Genomic DNA, 22262 nt, shown 5'->3' with positions numbered 1-22262 from the left:
CAGAAGTCTCTTAAAAGACCCCAACGAGTTTGCCTCCACCACCACCGACGTCAGCCGATTCCACTCACCCACCACCCTCTGAGTGAAAAACTTACCCCTGACATCTCCTCTGTACCTACCCTCCAGCACCTTAAACCTGTGTCCTCTCGTAGCAACCATTTCAGCCCTTGGAAATAGCCTCTGAGAGTCTACCCTATCCAGACCTCTCAACATCTTGTAAACCTCTATCAGGTCACCTCTCATCCTTCGTCTCTCCAGGGAGAAGAGACCAAGCTCCCTCAACCTATCCTCATAAGGCATGCCCCCCAATCCAGGCAACATCATTGTAAATCTCCTCTGCACCCTTTCAATGGCTTCAACATCTTTCCTGTAATGAGGTGACCAGAACTGCGCGCAGTACTCCAAGTGGGGTCTAACCAGGGTCCTATAAAGCTGCAGCATTATCTCCCGACTCCTAAACTCAATCCCTCGATTAATGAAGGCCAGTACGCCGTACGCCTTCTTGACCGCATCCTCCACCTGCGAGGCCGATTTAAGAGTCCTATGGACCCGGATCCCAAGGTCCTTCTGATCCTCTACACTGCTAAGAATGGTACCCTTCATATTATACTGCTGCTTCATCCCATTGGATCTGCCAAAATGGATCACTACACACTTATCCGGGTTGAAGTCCATCTGCCACTTCTCCGCCCAGTCTTGCATTCTATCTATGTCTCGCTGCAACTTCTGACATCCCTCCAAACTATCCACAACACCACCTACCTTGGTGTCATCAGCAAACTTACCAACCCATCCCTCCACTTCCTCATCCAGGTCATTTATGAAAATGACAAACAGCAAGGGTCCCAGAACAGATCCCTGGGGCACTCCACTGGTCACTGACCTCCATGCAGAGAAAGACCCCTCCACAGCCACTCTCTGCCTTCTGCAGGCAAGCCAGTTCTGGATCCACAAGGCAACAGCCCCTTGGATCCCATGCCCTCTCACTTTCTCAAGAAGTCTTGCATGGGGGACCTTATCGAACGCCTTGCTGAAGTCCATATAGACCACATCCACCGCTCTTCCTTCGTCAATGTGTTTGGTCACATTTTCAAAGAACTCAACCAGGCTCGTAAGGCACGACCTGCCCTTGACAAAGCCGTGCTGACTACTTTTGATCATACTAAACTTCTCTAGATGATCATAAATCCTGTCTCTCAGGATCCTCTCCATCAACTTACCAACCACTGAGGTTAGACTCACCGGTCGGTAATTTCCCGGGCTGTCCCTGTTCCCTTTCTTGAATATAGGGACCACATCTGCAATCCTCCAATCCTCCGGAACATCTCCCGTCTCCATCGACGATGCAAAGATCATCGCCAAAGGCTCCGCAATCTCCTCCCTCGCCTCCCACAGTAACCTGGGGTACATCCCATCCGGTCCCGGCGACTTACCAACCTTGATGCCATTCAATAGTTCCAACACATCCTCTTTCTTTATGTCCACATGCTCGATCCTTTCTGTCCACCGCAAACCAGCAGTACAACCACCCAGATCCCTTTCCACCGTGAATACCGAGGTAAAGTATTCATTAAGCACCTCCGCCATTTCTAACGGTTCCGCACAAACTTTTCCCCCTTCACCTTTTAAGGGTCCTATGCCTTCACATCTCATCCTTTTACTCTTGACATATTTGTAGAAAGCCTTGGGATTCTCCTTAATCTTACCCGCCAAGGTCTTCTCATGACCCCTTCTCGCTCTCCTAATTTCCTTCTTAAGCTCCTTCCTACATCCCGTATACTCCTCTAAATCCTTAACACCTCCTAGCTCTCTGAACCTTCTGTACGCCTCTCTTTTCTTATTCACCAGGTTCATCACAACCTTCGTGCACCACGGTTCCCGTACCCTACCAACACCCCCCTGTCTCATCGGAACGTTGTCATGCAGAGCTCCAGACAAACATTCCTTGAAAATCCTCCACTTTCCTTCGGTACTTTTCCCCAAGAATGCCTCCTTCCAATTTACCCGTCTAATTTCCTCCCTGATGACACTGTATTTCCCTTTACTCCAGAGAAACACTTTCCTAGCCTGCCTGATCCTATCTCTTTCCAATGCTATCGTGAAGGAGATAGAATTATGATCGCTATCCCCAAGATGCTCACCCACCGAGAGATCCTCCACCTGTCCAGGTTCATTAGCCAGCACCAGATCAAGTACAGCCTCTCCTCTAGTAGGCTTATCCACATACTGTGTCAGGAAACTCTCCTGGACACACCTAACAAACTCCTCTCCATCCAAACCCCTAGCCCTAGGGATATTCCAATCTATGTTTGGGAAATTAAAATCTCCCATCACGACAACTCTGTTATTCCTACATCTCTCCAGGATCTGTTTCCCCATCTGCTCCTCAACATCTCTGTTACTATTGGGCGGCCTATAGAAAACACCCAGCAAAGTTACCGACCCCTTCCTGTTCCTAACCTCCACCCACAGAGACTCCGTAGTCAATCCCTCCACGGCGTCCACCTTCTCTACAGCCGTGACACTATCCCTGATCAACAGTGCCACTCCCCCCCCGTCACGGGCATTCGGCCTCTGATATTCGGGTAAGCATTCTCCAAGGCGGCCTTCGCGACACACGACAGCGCAGAGTCGCTGAGCAGAAACTGATAGCCAAGTTCCGCACACACGAGGACGGCCTCAACCGGGATATTGGGTTCATGTCACACTATTTGTAACTCCCACAGTTGCGTGGACCTGCAGAGTTTCACTGGCTGTCGTGTCTGGAGACAATACACATCTTTTTAGCCTGTCTTGATGCTCTCTCCACTCACATTGTTTCGTTTCTTAAAGACTTGATCAGTTGTAAGTATTCGCATTCCAACCATTATTCATGTAAATTGAGTCTGTGTCTTTATAAGCTCTGTTTGTGAACAGAATTCCCACTCACCTGAAGAAGGGGGTAAGAGCTCCGAAAGCTTGTGTGGCTTTTGCTACCAAATAAACCTGTTGGACTTTAACCTGGTGTTGTTAAACTTCTTACTGTGTTTACCCCAGTCCAACGCCGGCATCTCCACATTAGGAAGAGGTAACCAGTGGTATATGATTGGAAGCCATTTTCTTTCCATTCCTTTCCACAATATTCATTCTATGTTGTTTTTACAGTATGTGGACATTGTTAGCCAGGCCAATAGTTGTTGCCCATCTCTAATTGCCTTTGAGAAGGTGGTGGCAAGCTACCTTTTTGAACCTCTGCAGTCCAAATGGTGTAGGTGCGCCCACAGGGCTGTTAGGGAGGGAGTTCCAGGATTTTGACCAGCAACAGTGAAGGAACGGCGATGAAGTTCTAAGTCAGGATGGTGTGTAACTTGAAGGAAAACTTCCTGGTGGTGGTGTTCCCATGTACCTGCTGCCCTTAAGTGTGCAACAAGATGCTTATAGTAATATTGTTATGACCAGGTGAGAGGGAGTAAATTGGCTCCCATCTGTTCCATCTCCTTGGTTGGTCACATAAAGTTATGGGTTTCTTTTTCATGAGGATATACCTTTTCCAAATCCAATTTTATGTAATTATTTATGCATGAGCAATAAGGAGCTAATCAAACAAGGTTTTCTAGAGTTAAAGAAAGAACAAATTTACCAACCACTAAACCCAGGAGAAAATAACAAAAACACAGAGGGTGATTCTCCCAGCCCGCTGCGCTGCTCTAACTGTGCAATGGGCCAGGAGACATCAGTGGAAGCCATTTCGCAGGCTCCCTGCTAGGCGCCAAGGCCTCCATTCATCTCCGGGGCCCGGATTTCCAGAGTCGTCAGCTCCGTGCCGGAAATCGGAATGGGGCTGATTTCCATATTTAAATCGGGATTTTAATGAAGCCTCCGGGCCCAGTAGCCTCGCCTCCCCCGCCAGTAGTGGTCCACTCCAGCGGGGTTTACAACAGCTCCCCACTAATGGAGAACGGCTGGCCCAACCCCGCTGGAGTGAAGGGAGACCATGGAGGCCCCAGGAGGTCGGGGGTAAGGGGAGGGGGGCACTGGACAGTGCCAGCCTGGCCCCCCTGGCACTGCAGCAAAATGGCAATCCCCAAGGGGCACTTTGGCACTGCCCACTGGGCATTGGGTAGTGCCTACGGGGGGGTGGGAGGATCAGTGGCAGAGGGAGGGAAGGAGCTGATCAGTGCTGAACATTCGGGTGAGGTGGTGGGGGTCTGCTGGGGGTTTGGGGGTGGGGGGGGTATCGGGGCTGGCCAGGGTGGGTGGGGACATAGGAGCTGGCTCAGGGAGGTCCGGAAGGCCATTAATTGGGGGGGGCGGTGCGATCGGAGAGGCAGCAATGGTGGTTGCGAGGCTGGCCAGCGATCAGGAGACTGGCAGTGCAAGGCTACTGCACATACACCAATCTCCGCTCCGGCACATGCGCAGTGGCCCACTCAGTGCTCTGCTGCCAGCCTCTCCGGCGGGAACAGGCCCCACCCCCTGAATTTCAGCATGATTCACGCTGAGGCACTCTGCAGTGCACAGTGTGTGTGAGATTCATTTTGAAAATCCTGCGAAAAATCCAGCGGGAGTTTCCCATTTTTACACAAATTTGGCACTTAGAATTTTTTTGGGAGAATCCCAGCCACAATGTCACACACACACAGGTGTCAGAAATAAGAGAAGTTAAGAGTCCAATAAAAATGTTAAAAGAATTCATGATTAAGTGTTGTTCTTCGATTTTCCTTGATGAATAGATTTCAAACATCATTGCTGATTTGGACCAGTTGGTATCTTGGGTGCAGTCAGATGTAGAAGATATTGCAATTATTATGAGATCTATGGGGGTGGCATGGTGGCACAGTGGTTAGCACTGCTGTCTCACAGCTCCAAGCACCCGGGTTCGATTCCCGGCTTGGGTCAGTATCTGTGCGGAGTTTACACATTCTACCTGTGTCTGCGTGGGTTTCCTCCGGGCGCTCCGGTTTCCTCCCACAGTCCAAAGGTGTGCGGGTTAGGTTGATTAGCCATTCTAAATTGTCCCTTAGTGCCCCAAGATGTGTAGATTAGAGGGATTAGTGGGGTAAATGTGTAGGGTTAGGGCCTGGGATGGGAATGTTGTCAGTGCAGACTCAATGGGCCGAATGTCCTCCATCTGCGCTGTAGGGTCTCTATGATTCTCTATGATCTCAGTTTGCTGGTAGGTTGCAACCAATTAATACATTTGTTCTAAAAAAGAAAGACGGAGACAGCGTAGCTTTTTAGCCTATTTCCTCTGCTGAACACGTTCTTAATACTCCACGTGACACTTGCAATCTTCCTGCAGTGGCTGCAGTCTGACCTGTTATACTTCACCCATTGTGTATTTCCAATGGGTTTTGGGTGGGTCTGGCTGTGGCAGCCATTGTTTCCAAATCCAGCGCATTGCATTTTAAAGTCATGCATTTTAAATGCGTGATGCATTTCGCTGGATCGTTGAATTGTGGGAAATATCCCTCACCACACAATCCCCTGGGGGTGTCTAGTTTGTTTTTTCACCTCCACCTTGTAAGGTATCCTTGCATTTTTACGTAGTTTGTTCTGTCTCATTTCAAATTTCAAAATTTCTAGTCAGTTGAAAGTTGAAAAATCATATTTTCAAAAATAAAAGGGGCATAGCCTCATGATAGTATCTGGAGGGGAAATTATTAGAAATATTTTCACTCAGATACTGGAAACTGGAACACTACTCGAAAAAGTGTTGGAAGATGTTTCCATAAATAATTTTAAAAGGGCATTAGACAGGTATGTGAGGATGAGGAACTGACAAGTTTACAGATTAAAAAGTCGGGGAGCGGTGGGACTAAGGGCAGGAATTTTCAGATGGGGAGGTTTCCTGCCCCACTTCCTGAAGGGTCAGCTGGAAACCTATCCCTACCAATACTGGCTTCCACACAGCCATTTAATGCTCCAATGAGTATTAATTGGTTGGAGACGGGACCTCTATCCCTCACTCGGGAGCAAGTCCCACTTCAGAGAGCTGCCAGCTTGATTGCTGGCCAGCCCCACGACCCCCGCAACGTTGGCACTCCGCTCCCCCCGTACGGCCCCCGACCATTCCCAGGCCCAGCCTCATCGTGGAGATTCTTCTTTGAACACCCACTGAAAAAACCAGCGTGAATTACTCCAGTTTCCACGTGAATTCGACACTTAGAATTTTCCTGGGCAAATTCCACCCACAGTTTATGAAGAAAGACTCAAGTGACTGAATTGACTTTCAGCAGAGAAGACTGAGGGAAGATGGGATACTTGCCTTGTAAATAATGTTGAAGTAAACAAACCAATTGAATTGAAAAATGAATATGGTGCAAGACGGTGTCGAGAAAATTCACAAGCCTTGGGAAGAAACAGAGATGAGAAAACTATCCCCCTCCTACCGCCAAAGAACAGTGGATCTGCAGAACATGCTGTAAGAAGGTAGTTAAATTCGGGCTAATTTGCATCTTTAAGGGGGACTAGATTGATATCTATTGAGTATTGGGATTGAAATGTTAATCTAGTCCCCTTTAAAGATACTAATTAACCCCATTTATCTACCTTCTTAGAGTTAAAAAATATATATATTAATAGCAACGCTTGCAAGAAAAGTAGCAGAAGGAATGTGATGTTTCTCAAATTAAAGGATCAACAGGTAGGAGGGGTGGAGCTCAAGGGTGGATCCCCTAATTAGAATAATCATAGTCTGACATCCTCTTGGTCCAACCCCTGAATTTAGTCCTTTAATCCAATCATATTTGCCACCGATGTGTGGTTTTAAGGGAGTATTTATTGCTGGGGTTCAAAATTTAAAGAATGTATTTTTAGTGGCAAAAGGAGCTCCAATTTAGAATGAGTCATGGGTGAGGTAAAACTGCCTGGATTAAATCTAGTGGTAGAATTTTATTCTGGCTTTAACAGGATTTACATCATTCTATCTGTTAATCTGTATTCCTGTTGTCTCAGGTAACTTTAAGTATCAGTATAGGGCACCCCAAAGACTTTACACTTTTCATTAGGTTATACTTTTGGAATTCTTAGAGGGTTTTCTTGAAGAAGATAGTGGCTGGGCACAATCCAGCATAAAGGAACAAAGTATAAGGAAGTGTGAAATTGGGACATTTCTGCCGTTTCTGTCACTATTTTGTAACAGGTGTAATGAGTCTAAATTGTCAGTAACAGATTTACAGTTATGCTAAGCAATAACTTAGCTTTCCTTACAAAAGCAGGGAACTCATGTTGGATAGAACTTTGGTGAGGACACAGCTGGAGTACTGTGTGCATTTCTGGTTGTCACATTATCGGAAGGATGTGATTGCACTGGAGGGGATGCAGAGGAGATTCACTAGGATGCTGCCTGGGATGGAACATTGAAGTTATGAAGAGTGGTTTAACTAGGAATAGGCAATAAATGCTGGCCAGCCAGCCAGCCAGCAACACCCATGTCCCACAATTGAATACAAGGTTGGATAGGCTTGGTTTGTTTTCGTTGGAGCAGAGAGGGGTGAGGGGTGACCTGATTGAGGTGTACGAGATTAAGAGAGGCATGGTGGATAAGAAGCAACTATTCCCCTAGTTGAAGGGTAAGTCAGAAGGGGACATAAGTTCAAGGTGAGGGGCAGGAGGTTTAAGGGGATGTGAGGAAAAACTTTTTTACCCAGAAGGTGATGAAGATCTGGAATGTGCTGTCTGGAGAAGGCGGCCAATAAAACTCTGGTAATTCTTTCTGACAAGGACCCGCTAAGATCACAGGAAAAGAGGACTTTAGGCTGCTTCTTTTGGTAACAGCAGGCAGACATCTCTATGACTCTAAAACAGCCAGCAGCTGTTACTGTCCACTGTGCATCCCTTATTCTGGTGGTATGGCCTTCCCAAGGGGCATGTCGGAGCTTTGCTAATGCCCTTAACCTTCAAATCCAGGTGGGCTGAAGTTGGATCAGACATGGTACACCCAAATAGTAATCCAGTACAAAGGAAGAAGAATTTTGAACCCATTACCTGTAAATTGGATTTTTTGTTTGAAAAGATTTAGTATTGCCAATAATTTTAAACATTATAGAAATTTATTTTCAGCTGTCATGCCCACTGAAGGCATGTCCTAATCACAACTCCAAATAGACGTCATAGAGGTTTACAGCATGGAAACAGGCCTTATGACCCAACTTGCCCATGCCGCCCTTTTTTTTAAAAACCCGTAAACTAATCCCAATTGCCCGCATTTGGCCCATATCCCTCTATACCCATCTTACCCATGTAACTATCTAAATGCTTTTTAAAAGACAAAATTGTACCCGCCTCTACTACTATCTCTGGCAGCTTGTTCCAGACACTCACCACCCTTTGTGTGAAAAAATTGCCCCTCTGGACACTTTTGTATCTCTCCCCTCTCACCTTAAACCTGTGCCCTCTAGTTTTAGACTCCGTTACGTTTGGGAAAAGATATTGACTATCCAGCTGATCTGTATCCCTCATTATTTTATAGACCTCTATAAGGTCACCCCTCAGCCTCCTACGTTCCAGAGAAAGAAGTCCCAGTCTATCCAGCCTCTACTTATAACTCGATCCATCAAGTCCCGGTAGCATCCTAGTAAATCTTTTCTGCACTCTTTCTAGTTTAATAATATCCTTTCTATAATAGGGTGACAAGAATTGCACACGGTATTCCAAGTGTGGCCTTACCAATGTCTTGTACAACTTCAACAAGGCATTCCAACTCCTGTATTCAATGATCTGACCGATGAAACCAAGCATGCCGAATGCCTTCTTCACCACTCTGTCCACCTGTGACTCCACTTTCAAGGAGCTATGAACATGTACCCCTAGATCTCTTTGTTCTGTAAATCTCCCCAATGCCCTACCATTAACTGAGTATGTCCTGCCCTGGTTCAGTCTACCAAAATGCATCACCTCGCATTTGTCTAAATTAAACTCCATCTGCCATTCATCAGCCCACTGGCCCAATTGATCAAGATCCCGTTGCAATTAGAGATAACTTTCTTCACTGTCCACTATGCCACCAATCTTAGTGTCATCTGCAAATTTACTAACCATGCCTCCAAAATTCTCATCCAAATCATTAATATAATGACAAATAACAGTAGACCCAGCACTGATCCCTGAGGCACACCGCTGATCACAGGCCTCCAGTTTGAAAAACAACTCTCTACAACCACCCTCTGGCTTCTGTCAAGAACGTATCTATCTTACTGTGTTTACCCCAGTCCAACGCCGGCATCTCCACATTCTGTCAAGAAGTCAATGTGGACTGCCATTCATAAGGAAACTTCTGAACCTGTATTTTCCTTTTAAAATGGATGCTCATAAAATAATTAAGATGGTATCCAAGAGTCAGGTTACCCTTTGCAACTTCAACACAGACCGTCTGCAGTCTCCAGCAACTTCTTACTGAATTACCCTTGTTGGGGGACTCCCGTAGAATGAGCGTACCAACATGAATACTCTCTTCAGAATTTACATTTGCTATTGTTTGGTGATTTACGTAAAACACAAGTCCAGACTCCATGGAGGCGATCTTACGAAAACAATTCTAAGTCCAGAACGAGCGTGAAAGTGGGAGAGTTTTGGATCCATATTTTCAGCAAGTCCAAATGTTGAATCCTATGCACTCAGTGCACGAAAAAGATCTTGAAATCTGTTTCTTGTCTGTAGGGGGAGGGAGCAGGGCTTAGATTGCCAGAAAGCCAGCTGATAGCAGAGGGCACAATTGCGCATGTGCAGCTCTCTGCTCTGAGAGCACAGAGATCTATCACACACCCTCTGCTACATATAGTCAGCCTCTGTGGCCTAAACCTGGCACCGCCCCTGCGCTACCACAGCCGTTCCCGACATCCTGTCCCCAAGCCAGACCAATCACACCCCCCCCCCCCCCCCCCCCCCCCCATCCCCCAGCTGGACCAATAGTCCCCAGTGCTCCCCCTCCCCAACCGGAAAGATCACCCCCTCGTATCCACCCCACCACCACCACAGCCGCCCCCCCCCCCCCCAACCATCCAGACTGATCGCCATCTTCCTCCCTCCCCCCCACACTGAATGCTATGCATAGAGCCAACAGTCCCCCTATCCCCCGATCGGCAGGCCCCCAGTAGGCACTGTCCGGGGCCTAGTGGGCAGCACTAGGGTGCCATGTTGACAGTGCCAAAATGGCACTGCCCAAGAGGCACCCCCACCTTGCCCCCAACGTCCCAGGGGGCCTCAATGGCCACCGGTTCTACAAGGGAGGCCACCACATCTGGTCCTCATTGATGGGCAACCATACTTCATCCCCGCCAGGGGGAAGCTCCCCTGATGAGACCACTCAAATAATTTACATGATTTACTCAACCTTGTGCCAGAAATGGACACGAGGCTAATCTCGCCAGTAAGATCGTGACAGGCGAGAAATGGGGCGCGAACCTGATTTCTCGGCTCTCTCGTGATCTTCATATCTTCCTGAGATGGAATCCTGCAGTAATCCTGATTATTGACTCCACCTATCTGAACTCATCTTAACGAAGATTCAAGAGCGGAAAAGGCTTTTCTTTACCAGCACCCACATCTGTTCTACAAGAAGCTGGACACAAGAGCTATGAACTATTCTTTTGGTGTTCAACTTAGAATCATACAGTCAAGAAGAGGCCCTTCAGCCCATCGTGTCTGCAGCAACACGCAGGAAACACCTGAACTCCCACCTAATGCTACCTACCAGCATTTAGCCCATAGCCTTGAATGTTATGATGTACCAACTATTCATCCAGGTACTTTATAAAAGCTGTGAGGCAACCCGCCTCCACCACCCTCCCAGGCAATGCCTGGAATAGACCATCACCACCCTCTGGGGTAAAAAAAAATTTCCTTACATTCCCCCCAAACCTCCTGCCCCTCACCTTGAAAACTAATGAGATACTATTAACTTCTAAAGGGATACTATTCTCTTTAACTGTATTTATTTTCTTGAGAGGATATGAATGTGTAAGTCCTGAGTGAGTGACATAACATTTAGACTTTCGGGTGAATGCAGGGATAAATAATCCTCTTTATTTAAACCCACAAAAGCTTACTATTATTAATTATCTTGACTGCACACACTCTAGGGTCTAAGAAGCACTCTCTTCTTCCTCTCCAAAAACAACACTGATTACAGAAAGTAAGAGAAAGGGTGCAAGGGCTTTTGGTTCTCCCCTGACCCTGTCCGTAACAGTAACATTTAAGTATAGCACACAACAGAACTATGAAATGCATGCAGAAACACATTCCTTCCACAGAAAGTGTTCGTAGCAGGATATATTTAGTCAAAATTAAATGAGTGGGTTTGAAAGAAGAAGCTATAATAACTGTACTGTTGCCTTTTTAAGCACAATATTTTGATCCAAGGTTTCAGTAATTAGTACCAGTAAATAGCAGTATCTTTGCACTGTGAAATATTATTAGTGTTTGCTCCTTCTTCGCGTTTAAGGGGCTGCAGCAGGGAATAAGGGAATGATGTCCATATATTTATAACTTCATCTGAAGGTGACGTCTGCCTGCATTGGCACCATGGGCAGAATTCTCTGCTCCCGCCAGCAATGGGTATCATGGTGGGTGGGGGCAAAGCAAAAAGTCTGTTTTGCAATAGTAGGATAGGCGGTTGGAATTTTGTTCTGACTTTTGAGGCAGATTAAGGCGGGTTGAACTTCCAGTGAGAAGAAGGAGGGTCCATCACCGGTTGCCACAGGGACATGAGGAACAAGGACCTGAGCACCAAGAGGCAGTGGGGCCTCAGGAAAATCAAGATGCTGGCGAATATGGAGCACTGCAATGCTGAGCATTGGCACGACCGTGGTTGCATTATTGGCAGTGCTCTTATCGAGAGATGAGCAAACTGCAGTGCCAGATACGTCTGGTATGTCCAAAAAATAACTCAGCACTACAGGAGAAGAAAGCTAGTGCTGATTTATTTTATCTACTGCCACCCATCTCCTTAAAACACTCTCCCTTCCCTTCCAACCTAACCTACAAAAATAAAGTGCATTGGGCTCCTGACCTCTCTGTGACTTACAATGCTTTCATCTGTTTCGTTGCTGCTTCACCTTTCCCGCTAAGCCAGACCTCCCTCTGCCTCAGGAGATAAATGTCATTTCAGGACTATGTCCCCTTGTGCAGTCTCTGAACTCATCTTCAGATGTGCCTGCTTCCCCTTTGATCCCATTCCTACTATGCAACATGTGTTCCCTTCCTGGCTCCCATGGTTAGCTGACATTATGAATGATTTCCTCTCCTCAGGAACTGACACCTCTCCTCCACCTTTATAAATAGCCATCATCTGCTACCTCCCCCCAATACCTAATGCCTTTGACCCCCTCAGTGCTTGCAAACCATTGCCCCATCTCAAAACTATCTGCCCTTTCCAAAGTTCATGCCCTGTTCTTTTTCTTTCACAGTTTGTGAGCATCACTGGCAGGGTGCACACATATTGCCCATCCTTGATTGCCCTTGAGAAAGCAGTGGTGAGCCTCCTTCTTGAACCGTTGCATTCCATGTGGTGCAGGTACATCCACTTTGCTGTTAGGGATGGAGTTCCAGGATTTTGACCTAGTGACAGTGAAGGAACAGCGATATTCTTCCAAGTCAGGATAGTATGTGGCTTGGAGGGGAATTTGCAGGTGGTGGTCTTCCCATGCAACTTCTCTTCTACTCCATCTAGGTGGTAGAAGACGCAGTTTTGGAAGGTGCTGGGGCAGGCCGTGTGGCAAGTTGCTACAGTGCATCTTATGGATGGTACACACTGCTGCTGCATGTCAGTGGTGGGAGGAGTGAATGTTTAACATGGTGGATGGGATGTCAATAAAGTGGGTTATTTTGTCCTGGATAATGTTGAGCTTCTTGAGTGTTGTTAATCCCCTTTTTGGTTCCTAACCAGCCCCATTCCTTTTTCCAATCTTTATCATTTATATGCCTACAGAACACTTTTGGATTCGGGTTTATTGATTTGATTTGATTTGATTTATTATTGTCACATATTAACATATAGTGAAAAGTATTTTCTTGTGCACTATACAAACATAACATACCGTTCATAGAAAAGGAAACGAGAGAGTGTAGAATGTAGTGTTACAGTCATAGCTAGGGTACAGAGAAAGATCAACTTAATGCAAGGTAAGTCCATTCAAAAGTCTGACAGCAATAGGAAAGAAGCTGTTCTTGAGTGACCTCAGACTTTTGTATCTTTTTCCCGACGGAAGAAGGTGGAAGAGAGAATGTCCGGGATGCGTGAGGTCCTTAATTATGCTGGCTGCTTTGCCGAGGCAGCAGGAAGTGTAGACAGAGTCAATGGATGGGAGGCTGGTTTGTGTGATGGATTGCGCTATATTCACGACTTTTTGTAGCTCCTTGCGGTCTTGAGCAGAGCAGGAGCCATACCAAGCTGTGATACAACCAGAAAGAATGCTTTCTATGGTGCATCTGGAGAAGTTGGTGAGAGTCGTAGCTGATATGCCAAATTTCCTTAGTCTTCTGAGAAAGTAGAGGTGTCAGGGGGTTTATGTTAACTGCCAATCTTTTCTCATATTCTCTCTTTGCTGCTCTTATTTTTTTCATTACCACTTGAAACTTTCCCTATTTGGCTTGTTTTTCACTTGTATTATCCAAGTAAATCCATCATATGTAGCCATTTTCTGTTTCAGATCACTTTCTTTTTCTTTAGTCATCCAGCAAGTTGTGGCTTTGTTTTTTTCACCGTATCACCTCAGAATCACAGTATAGTTACAATGCAGACGGAGATCATTCGGCCCATCAAAACTCCAGCAAGTTAGTTGAGCACAATTTCCCCTTTAGAAATTCATGCTGGCTCTTCCTAATCAGCCCACATTTTTCTGTATCATTATTAATTCGATCCCAAATAATTGTTTCTAGAAGGTTCCCCATCACCGAAGTTAAACTGACTGGCCTGTAATTTCTGGGTTTATCCTTACAACCTTTTTTGAACAAGGGCGTAAAGTTTGCAATCTTCTGGCATCTCCCAGTGTCAAGGGAAGACTGAATTTGCATTCTCACATCCTTCAGTTTCTTTGGATGGATCTCATCCGGTCCTGGCACCTTGTTAACTTTATGCACCGATTGTCTATTCAACATTTTCCCCCTTATGAAATTTGAACCCTTTAGTGGGATTCTGTCATAGGAATCTACCTCAACAGCACCCAAACTATCTCTCTAAAGGCAGCTCATTGTCTCATCACAGTTTTGCTTGTCAATTTTTGACAATTTGTTTGGAGCAGATGCACTCTTATCCTGTATGAAACTGGAGTATGGTGTTCAATTCTGGGCAGCACACTTTGAGAAGAATGTGAAGGGTGGGTATAGAAAAGGTTTCCAAAAATGGTTCCACGGATGAGAGAGTTGCATTATGTGGATAGATTGGAGAAGCTGAGGTTGATCTCCTTGAAGAGAAGGTTGAGAGGAGGTTTAGTAGAAAGGACTTGACAGAGAGAAACTGCTCCTGTTGGGAGAAGGGTTGAGAACCTGAGAGCACAGATTCAAGGTGATTGACAAAAGAACAAAAAACAGTGCAGCACAGGAACAGGCCCTTCGGCCCACCAAGCCTGCGCCGATAACATTGTCCTACCTAGACCAACCACCTGTATCTTTCTATATCCTGCCGATTCATGTGCCTATCCAAATAAGTCTTAAATGGTGCTAACGTATCTGCCTCAACCACCTCATTTGGCAATGTGAAGTAAACATTTTTTGCAGTAAGTGGCTCGGATCTGGAAGGCACTGTCTGAGAGCATGGTGGAGGTAGATTCAATCATGGCTTTCAAAAGGGAATTTAATAAGCACCTGAAGAGAAAATAATTACAGGGTTGTGGAGGTGTGGGGTTAGCTGAATTACGTTTGCAGAGAGTTGACGTGGACACAACAGGTTGAATGGTATCCTTCTGCATTCTAACCATTTCATTGTAACCACCTATCACACAAGAACATAAAAGATAGGAGCAGGTGTAGGCCATTCAGCCCATTGAATCTGCTGCATGATTCTGTGAGATCATGGCTGATTTTCTGCTTCAACACCATGTTTCTGCATTGTTCCTGTATCCCTTGATGTTGTTAATATGGAGAAACCTATCGATCTCAGTTTTGAACATATTCAATGACTAAGCATCCACAGCTCTCTGGGGCAGAGAATTCCAAAGATTTCACCACCCTCTGAGTGAAGAAATTCCTCCTCATCTCAGTCCCAAATGGCCAGCCTCTTATTCTGAGACTGTGTACCCCGGTTCTAGCCAAAGGAAACATCTTTCCTGCATTTACGCTGTTGCAAACTTGAAGAATTTTATATGTTTGAATGAGATCACATCTCATTCTTCTGAACTCCAGAGAAAAAAAGCCCAGTATGTTTCATCTTTCCTCAAAGGACAACCCCTCCATCCCAGGGATTAGTTTGGTGAACCTTGGTTGCAATCCCTCTGTGGCAAATGTATCTTTCCTTAGGTAAGGAGATCCAAACTGCCCACAATATTCCAGGGCCAGGGTATTTTGGAAATCCGAGGAGTTGGCAGTAAACACATCCCCAACTGTACTGGCTGCCCCACAGCCATTTCACACTCCAATTGGCTGGAGGCAGCATTTCTGCCCCTCAATTGCCTCACAGGCCAATCAGCTCTTCAATTCCGGCCTCGGTCACTGTCTGTGTGGAGTTTTCACATTCTCCCCGTGTCTACGTGGGTTTCCTCCGGGTGTTCCGGTTTCCTCCTACAGTCCAAAGATATGCGGTAAAGATGGTAAATTGACCCTTAGTGTCAGGGGGATGAGCAGGGTAAATACCAAGCAACCGCAGGGTTCAGATCTCTTCTGGAGCACCCGATGTTAAAAGGATGCTTCTGAGGGAGGTGCCCCCTCCTCCCTACCCACCCAAGGTCTGAACAGAGTTAATTTTTGGGTTTCCCCTCTGCCCCTGAACCCCTCCCACTACCGCTCACCAGAAAATTGAGGCTTGGTGGGAACCAGCTGTTACGTGGTCAGTAAATGGCCACTTAAAAGGCACAATTGAGGCAAGAGGAGGAGGCCAGTCTAGGTTCACCCAACGCAGTATGAAATTGCAGAGCAGTTGGGGCAGATGGGGAGCCGGTGGGAGGGCCATCCCAATAATCCCAACACCTGCCTGCAAATCCATCAGTGGAGGAATGTAAAATTCTGCCCTAGGTGCAGTCTCACCAAGGCTCTTTATAATTGCAGTGACACAACAAAGAACAAAGAAAATTACAGCGCAGGAACAGGCCCTTCGGCCCTTCAAGCCTGCACCGACCATGCTACCCGACTTAACTAAAATCCCCTACCCTTCCGGGGACCATATCCCTCTATTCCCATCCTATTCATGTATTTGTCAAGATGCCCCTTAAAAGTCACTATCGTATCTGCTTCCACTACCTCCCTCGGCACCGAGTTCTAGGCACCCACCTACTCTCTGCGTAAAAAATCTGCCTCGTACATCTCCTTTAAACCTTGCCCCTCGCACCTTAAACATGTGCCCCCTAGTAATTGACTTTTCCACCCTGGGAAAAAGCTTCTGACTATCCACTCTGTCCATTCCTCTCATAATCTTGTAGACAACCTAGCTCCTATATTCAAATTGTCTTAATTGCTTGCAGTACCTGCATGTTAGCTTTCGGTGAATCATAAGCAAGAACCCACCCACTGCTGGGGTAATACCAGCAGTGGCAAGGTAAGGCCCTTAAATGGTCATTAATTGTCCACCTCAGGGCATCAATTGGTGGTGAGGTAGGAAGACCGTACCTGGGCATCCTGCCACAGACTTTGTCAGGATTATTATCTAAATGGAAAAAAATTACAACATGCTACTGTGCAAAGGGACCTGGGGGTCCTTGTGCATGAGATGCAAAAACCCAGTCTGCAGGTGCAACAGGTGATCAAGAAGGCAAATGGGATGTTGGCCTATATCGCAAGGGGGATAGAATATAAAAGCAGAGATGTCTTGCTGCATCTGTACAGGGCATTGGTGAGGCCGCAGCTGGAATACTGTGTGCAGTATTGGTCCCCTTATTTGCGGAAGGATATATTGGCCTTGGAGGGAGTGCAGAGAAGGTTCACCAGGTTGATACCAGAGATGAGGGGTGTTGATTTTGAGGAGAGACTGAGCAGATTGGGTATGTACTCGTTGGAATTTAGAAGGCTGAGGGGGGATCTTATAGAGACCTATAAAATAATGAAGGGGCTGGATAGGGTAGAGAGGGAGAGATTATTTCCACTTAGAAAGGAAGCTACAACTAGAGGGCACAGCCTCAAAATATAGGGGGGTCAGTTTAGGACAGAGTTGAGGAGGAACTTCTTCTCTCAGAGGGTGGTGAATCTCTAGAATTCTCTGCCCACTGAAGTGGTGGAGGCTACCTCGTTGAATATGTTTAAATCACGGATAGATGGATTCCTGATCGGTAAGGGAATTAGGGGTTATGGGGATCAGGCGGGTAAGTGGAACTGATCCACTTCAGATCAGCCATGATCTTATTGAACGGCGAGGGAGGCTCGAGGGGCTAGATGGCCTACTCCTGCTCCTATCTCTTATGTTCTTATGAGGGCCGGAAGGTAAGGGGGTATCTGATTAAATGCCCCACCATTACCACAAAACCCGCTACTGAAGAAGGCATTAAATTCTGCCCGTGGTATTTGACTTTTCAATTTAGAGCAAAAATAGTTCAGACCATACATTCAGAACATTCGGTGAATGCCCTGTAAACTTAAATGTGGTATTTATAAGACTCATTAAACATGTGGTAGTTTGGGCTGAGGTTAGAAACAGGAAAGGAGAGGTCACCCTGTTGGGAGCTTTTTATAGACCTCCGAAAAGTTCCAGAGATGTAGAGGAAAGGATTGCAAAGATGATTCTGGATAGGAGCGAAAGTAACAGGGTAGTTGTTATGGGGGACTTTAACTTTACAAATATTGACTGGAAAAGCTATAGTTCGAGTACTGTGGAGGGGTCAGTTTTTGTCCAATGTGTGCAGGAAGGCTTCCTGACACAGTATGTAGAAAGACCAACAAGAGGCGAGGTCACATTGGATTTGGTACTGGGTAATGAACCAGGCCAGCTGTTAGATTTGGAGGTAGGTGAGCACTTTGGTGATAGTGACCACAATTCAATTACGTTTACCTTAGCAATGGAAAGGGATAGGTATATTCTGAAGGGCAAGAGTTATAGTTGGGGGAAAGGAAATTATGATGCGATTAGGCGAGATTTAGGTGGCATAGGTTGGGGAAGGAAACTGCAGGGGATGGGCACAATTGTAATGTGGAGCTTGTTCAAGGAACAGCTACTACGCGTCCTCGATAAATATGTACCTGTCAGGCAGGGAGGTTTATTTGGTAGCAAATACCATAAGCTTTCGGAGCACTGCTCCTTCGTCAGATGGAGTGGAAATCTGCTCTCAAACAGTACAAACAGACAGAATCAAGTTGCAGAATACTGATTAGAATGCGAATCCTACAGCCAGCCAGGTCTTAAATGTACAGACAATGTGGGTGGAGGGAACATTAAACACAGGTTAAAGAGATGTGTATCGTCTCCAGACAGAACAGCAAGTGAAATTCTGCAAGAGACAATACACATCTCTTTAACCTGTGTTTAATGTTCCCTCCACCCACATTGTCTGTACATTTAAGACCTGGCTGGCTGTAGGATCCGCATTCTAATCTGTATTCTGCAACTTGATTCTGTCTGTTTGCACTGTTTGAGAGCAGATTTCCACTCCATCTGACGAAGGAGCAGTGCTCCGAAAGCTTATGGTATTTGCTACCAAATAAACCTGTTGGACTTTAACCAGGTGTTGTGAGACTTCTTACTGTGTTCACCCCAGTCCAACGCCGGCATCTCCACATCACGGCAGGGAGGAAGCAGTCGTGTGAGGGAACCGTGGTTTACTAAAGAGGTTGAATCTCTTGTGATGAAGAAGAAGGAGACTTATGTTAAGATGAGACGTGAAGGCTCAGTTAGGGCACTTGAGAGTTACAAGTTTGTCAGGAAGGACCTAAAGAAAGAGTTAAGAGCCAGGAGGGGACATGAGAAGTCTTTGGCAGGTAGGATCAAGGAAAACCCTAAAGCTTTCTATAGTTATGTCAGGAGTAAAAGAATGACTAGGGTAAGATTAGGGCCAGTCAAGGACACTAGTGGGAAGTTGTGCGTGGAGTCTGAAGAGATAGGAGAGGAACTAAATGAATATTTTTCGTCGGTATTCACACAGGAGAGGGACAGTGTTGTCGAGGGGAGTACTGAGATGCAGGCTGTTGGACTGGATGGGATTGATGTTCATAAGGAGGAGGTGTTAGCAATTCTGGAAAGGGTAAAAATAGATAAGTCCCCTGGGCTGGATGGGATTTATTCTAGGATTCTCTGGGAGGCTAAAGAGGAGATTGCAGAGCCTTTGGCTTTGATTTTTGTGTCGTCATTGTCTACAGGAACAGTGCCAGAAGACTGGAGGTTAGCAAAAGTTGTCCCCTTGTTCAAGAAGGGGAGTAGGGACAACCCTGGTAATTATAGACCGGTGAGCCTTACTTCTGTTGTGGGCAAAGTTTTGGAAAGGATTATAAGAGATAGGATTTATAATCATCTAGAAAGGAATAATTTGATTAGGGATAGTCAGCACGGTTTTGTGAAGGGTAGGGCATGCCTCACAAACCTTATTGAGTTCTTTGAGAAGGTGACCAAAGAGGTGGATGAGGGTGAAGCGGTTGATGTGGTGTATATGGATTTCAGCAAAGCATTTGATAAGGTTCCCAATGGTAAGCTATTGCAGAAAGTACGGACACATGGGATTGAGGGTGATTTAGTGGTTTGGATCAGGAATTGGCTGGCTGTAAGAAGACAGAAGGTGGTGGTTGATGGGAAATGTTCATCCTGGAGTTCAGTTACTAGTGGTGTACCGCAAGGATCTGTTTTGGGGCCACTGCTCTTTGTCATTTTTATAAATGACCTGGATGAGGGCGTAGAAGGATGGATTAGTAAATTTGCGGATGACACTAAAGTCGGTGGAGTTGTAGACAGTGCGGAGGGAAGTGGCAGGTTACAGAGGGACACAGATAAGCTCCAGAGCTGGGCTGAGAGGTGGCAAATGGAGTTTAATGCGGAAAAGTGTGAGGTGATTCACTTCGGAAGGAATAGCAGGAATACAGAGTACTGGGCTAATGGTAAGATGCTTGGTAGTGTGGATGAACAGAGGGATCTGGGTGTCCATGTGCATAGATCCCTGAAAGTTGGCACCCAGGTTGATAGAGTTGTTAAGAAGGCATACGGTGTGTTAGCTTTTATTGGTAGAGGGATTGAGTTTCGGAGCCATGAGGTCATGCTGCAACTGTACAAAACTCTGGTGCGGACGCACTTGGAGTATTGCGTACAGTTCTGGTCGCCGCATTATAGGAAAGATGTGGAAGCGTTGGAAAGGGTGCAGAGGAGATTTACCAGGATGTTGCCTGGTATGGTGGGAAGATCGTATGAGGAAAGGCTGAGGGACTTGACGTTGTTTTCGTTAGAGAGAAGAAGATTAAGAGGTGACTTAATAGAGGCATACAAGATGATCAGAGGATTAGATAGGGTGGATAGTGAGAGCCTTTTTCCCTGGATGGTGATGGCTAACACGAGGGGACATAGCTTTAAATTGAGGGGTGATAGATATAGGACAGATGTCAGAGGTAGGTTCTTTACTCAGAGAGTAGTAAGGGCGTGGAATGCCCTGCCTGCAGCAGTAGTGGACTCGTCAACATTAAGAGCATTCAAATTGTTATTCGATAAACGTATGGATGATATTGGAATAATGTAGATTAGAGGGGCTTTAGATTGGTTTCATTGGTCGGCGCAACATCGAGGGCCGAAGGGCCTGTACTGCGCTGTAATGTTCTGTGTTCTTTGAAGAGCCAAATCTCCGGTCTTGGGCTCATCTGAGACTTAGATGCATGTCGAGGTGCTGTGGATGCTGTGGACACACAGACCTATGTGGCAATTGCTCAGAAAGCTTCAACTTCTGATGGACAATTCCACTGCTCCCCGGGACCTTCAACAAATGTCTCTGGGGGGGAATGTTCCCGTCCGCCTGCCACAGGAATCGTGGTGGGTGGGGGTTGGACCATGCAAAGGTTTATTGACCTCAAGTGGGATTTTCCAGTTTTGAGGCGAGTGCATCTGGAAAATCCCACCCTCTGACTGAGTTAGAATCAAAGATTTCAGATAGTTCCATGGTACTTACCTGGATAGTTATCCAGGAAATGTTAGACAGATTGAAATCTAGTCTAACTACACAATTGACCACTCAATCACCCCCTGACCACCCAACTACCCCCACCCTGACCCATCTAAACCCCACCTTCCCCCACCACCAACCTGACTCGTCTGCACTTCCGACCAGACCTGACTTTCCTCCAACTACCCACCACACTACCCACCACCTCTCCCAACCTGTCTGCCCTACTGGCCCCATCCGATTACACCCGACTACAATCCCTCCAACCAGACCTGAAAACAACCTGACTACCCTCAACTTGACCCAATTACTACCCAACCCAACTATCCACTTACCCACCTCACCCACTTACCATGAATCACCTGGCGCACCTGCCCATCCTACCTGCCTCACCTACCTATCCATCTCACCCATTTAACTCAGCCACCTACCCACTCATTTACCCCACCTGCCTCACTCATACCTACGCTACCCACTTTCAAACCTCACCCATGTCTACACATCTTCGCTACCTGCCAACCCAACCTACCCAACTACTCACCCTACCCTATTACCCACCCATCTACCTTGCCCAATTACTCATTCACTGACTCTCACGTTCACCCATTCATCCACTTCCCTATTCATTGATCCATTCTATTAACTGGACATTTAAACTTGCTATACGGCTGCTAGTGCTGTAAAAAAGGGGCGTGTCCTGTCTTCCCCCAACTCAGGGGAATGCCCTGCCTGCAGCAGTAGTGGACTCGTCAACTCAGGGGAATGCTGCGGTGTGCATTTCTGTGATGGCTGGGATCGGAAGACCCCAGAAGAAATGCTGAGCTGAATCAAGTCAGGGAAATTTCAAGAGCAATGTCAATCCGATCATTGACATTGCTCAGAAGATCCAAACCATCATTGCATACCCATTGAAAATATACATGTATGTTTTCAAGCAAAGTCATTTCGGTTACTTTCTAATGAATGTTCAATTCATTACATAATAAGTACACATAACAAGATTTTGAATCATGTCTGGAGTGGCTCACTTCCAGAAAACCACTGGACCTGATTTTAATCGTGTCTAACTGGACGAATTGA

The 22262-nt window shown here is 46.2% G+C and overlaps 1 protein-coding gene across 16 annotated transcripts in view; it reads left to right on the top strand.

Moving 5' to 3' along the window:
- The window catches only part of ctif (CBP80/20-dependent translation initiation factor), a 268061-nt gene that overhangs the window by 212297 nt on the left and 33502 nt on the right, over positions 1 to 22262 (top strand). The window lies entirely within an intron of this gene.

This window comes from Mustelus asterias, chromosome 1, assembly GCF_964213995.1.
Source record: "Mustelus asterias chromosome 1, sMusAst1.hap1.1, whole genome shotgun sequence".
In the NCBI taxonomy this organism is placed as follows: domain Eukaryota; kingdom Metazoa; phylum Chordata; class Chondrichthyes; order Carcharhiniformes; family Triakidae; genus Mustelus; species Mustelus asterias.
The sequence above is the reverse complement of the archived record's forward strand: the minus strand, read 5'-3'. Positions and strand labels throughout refer to the sequence as shown.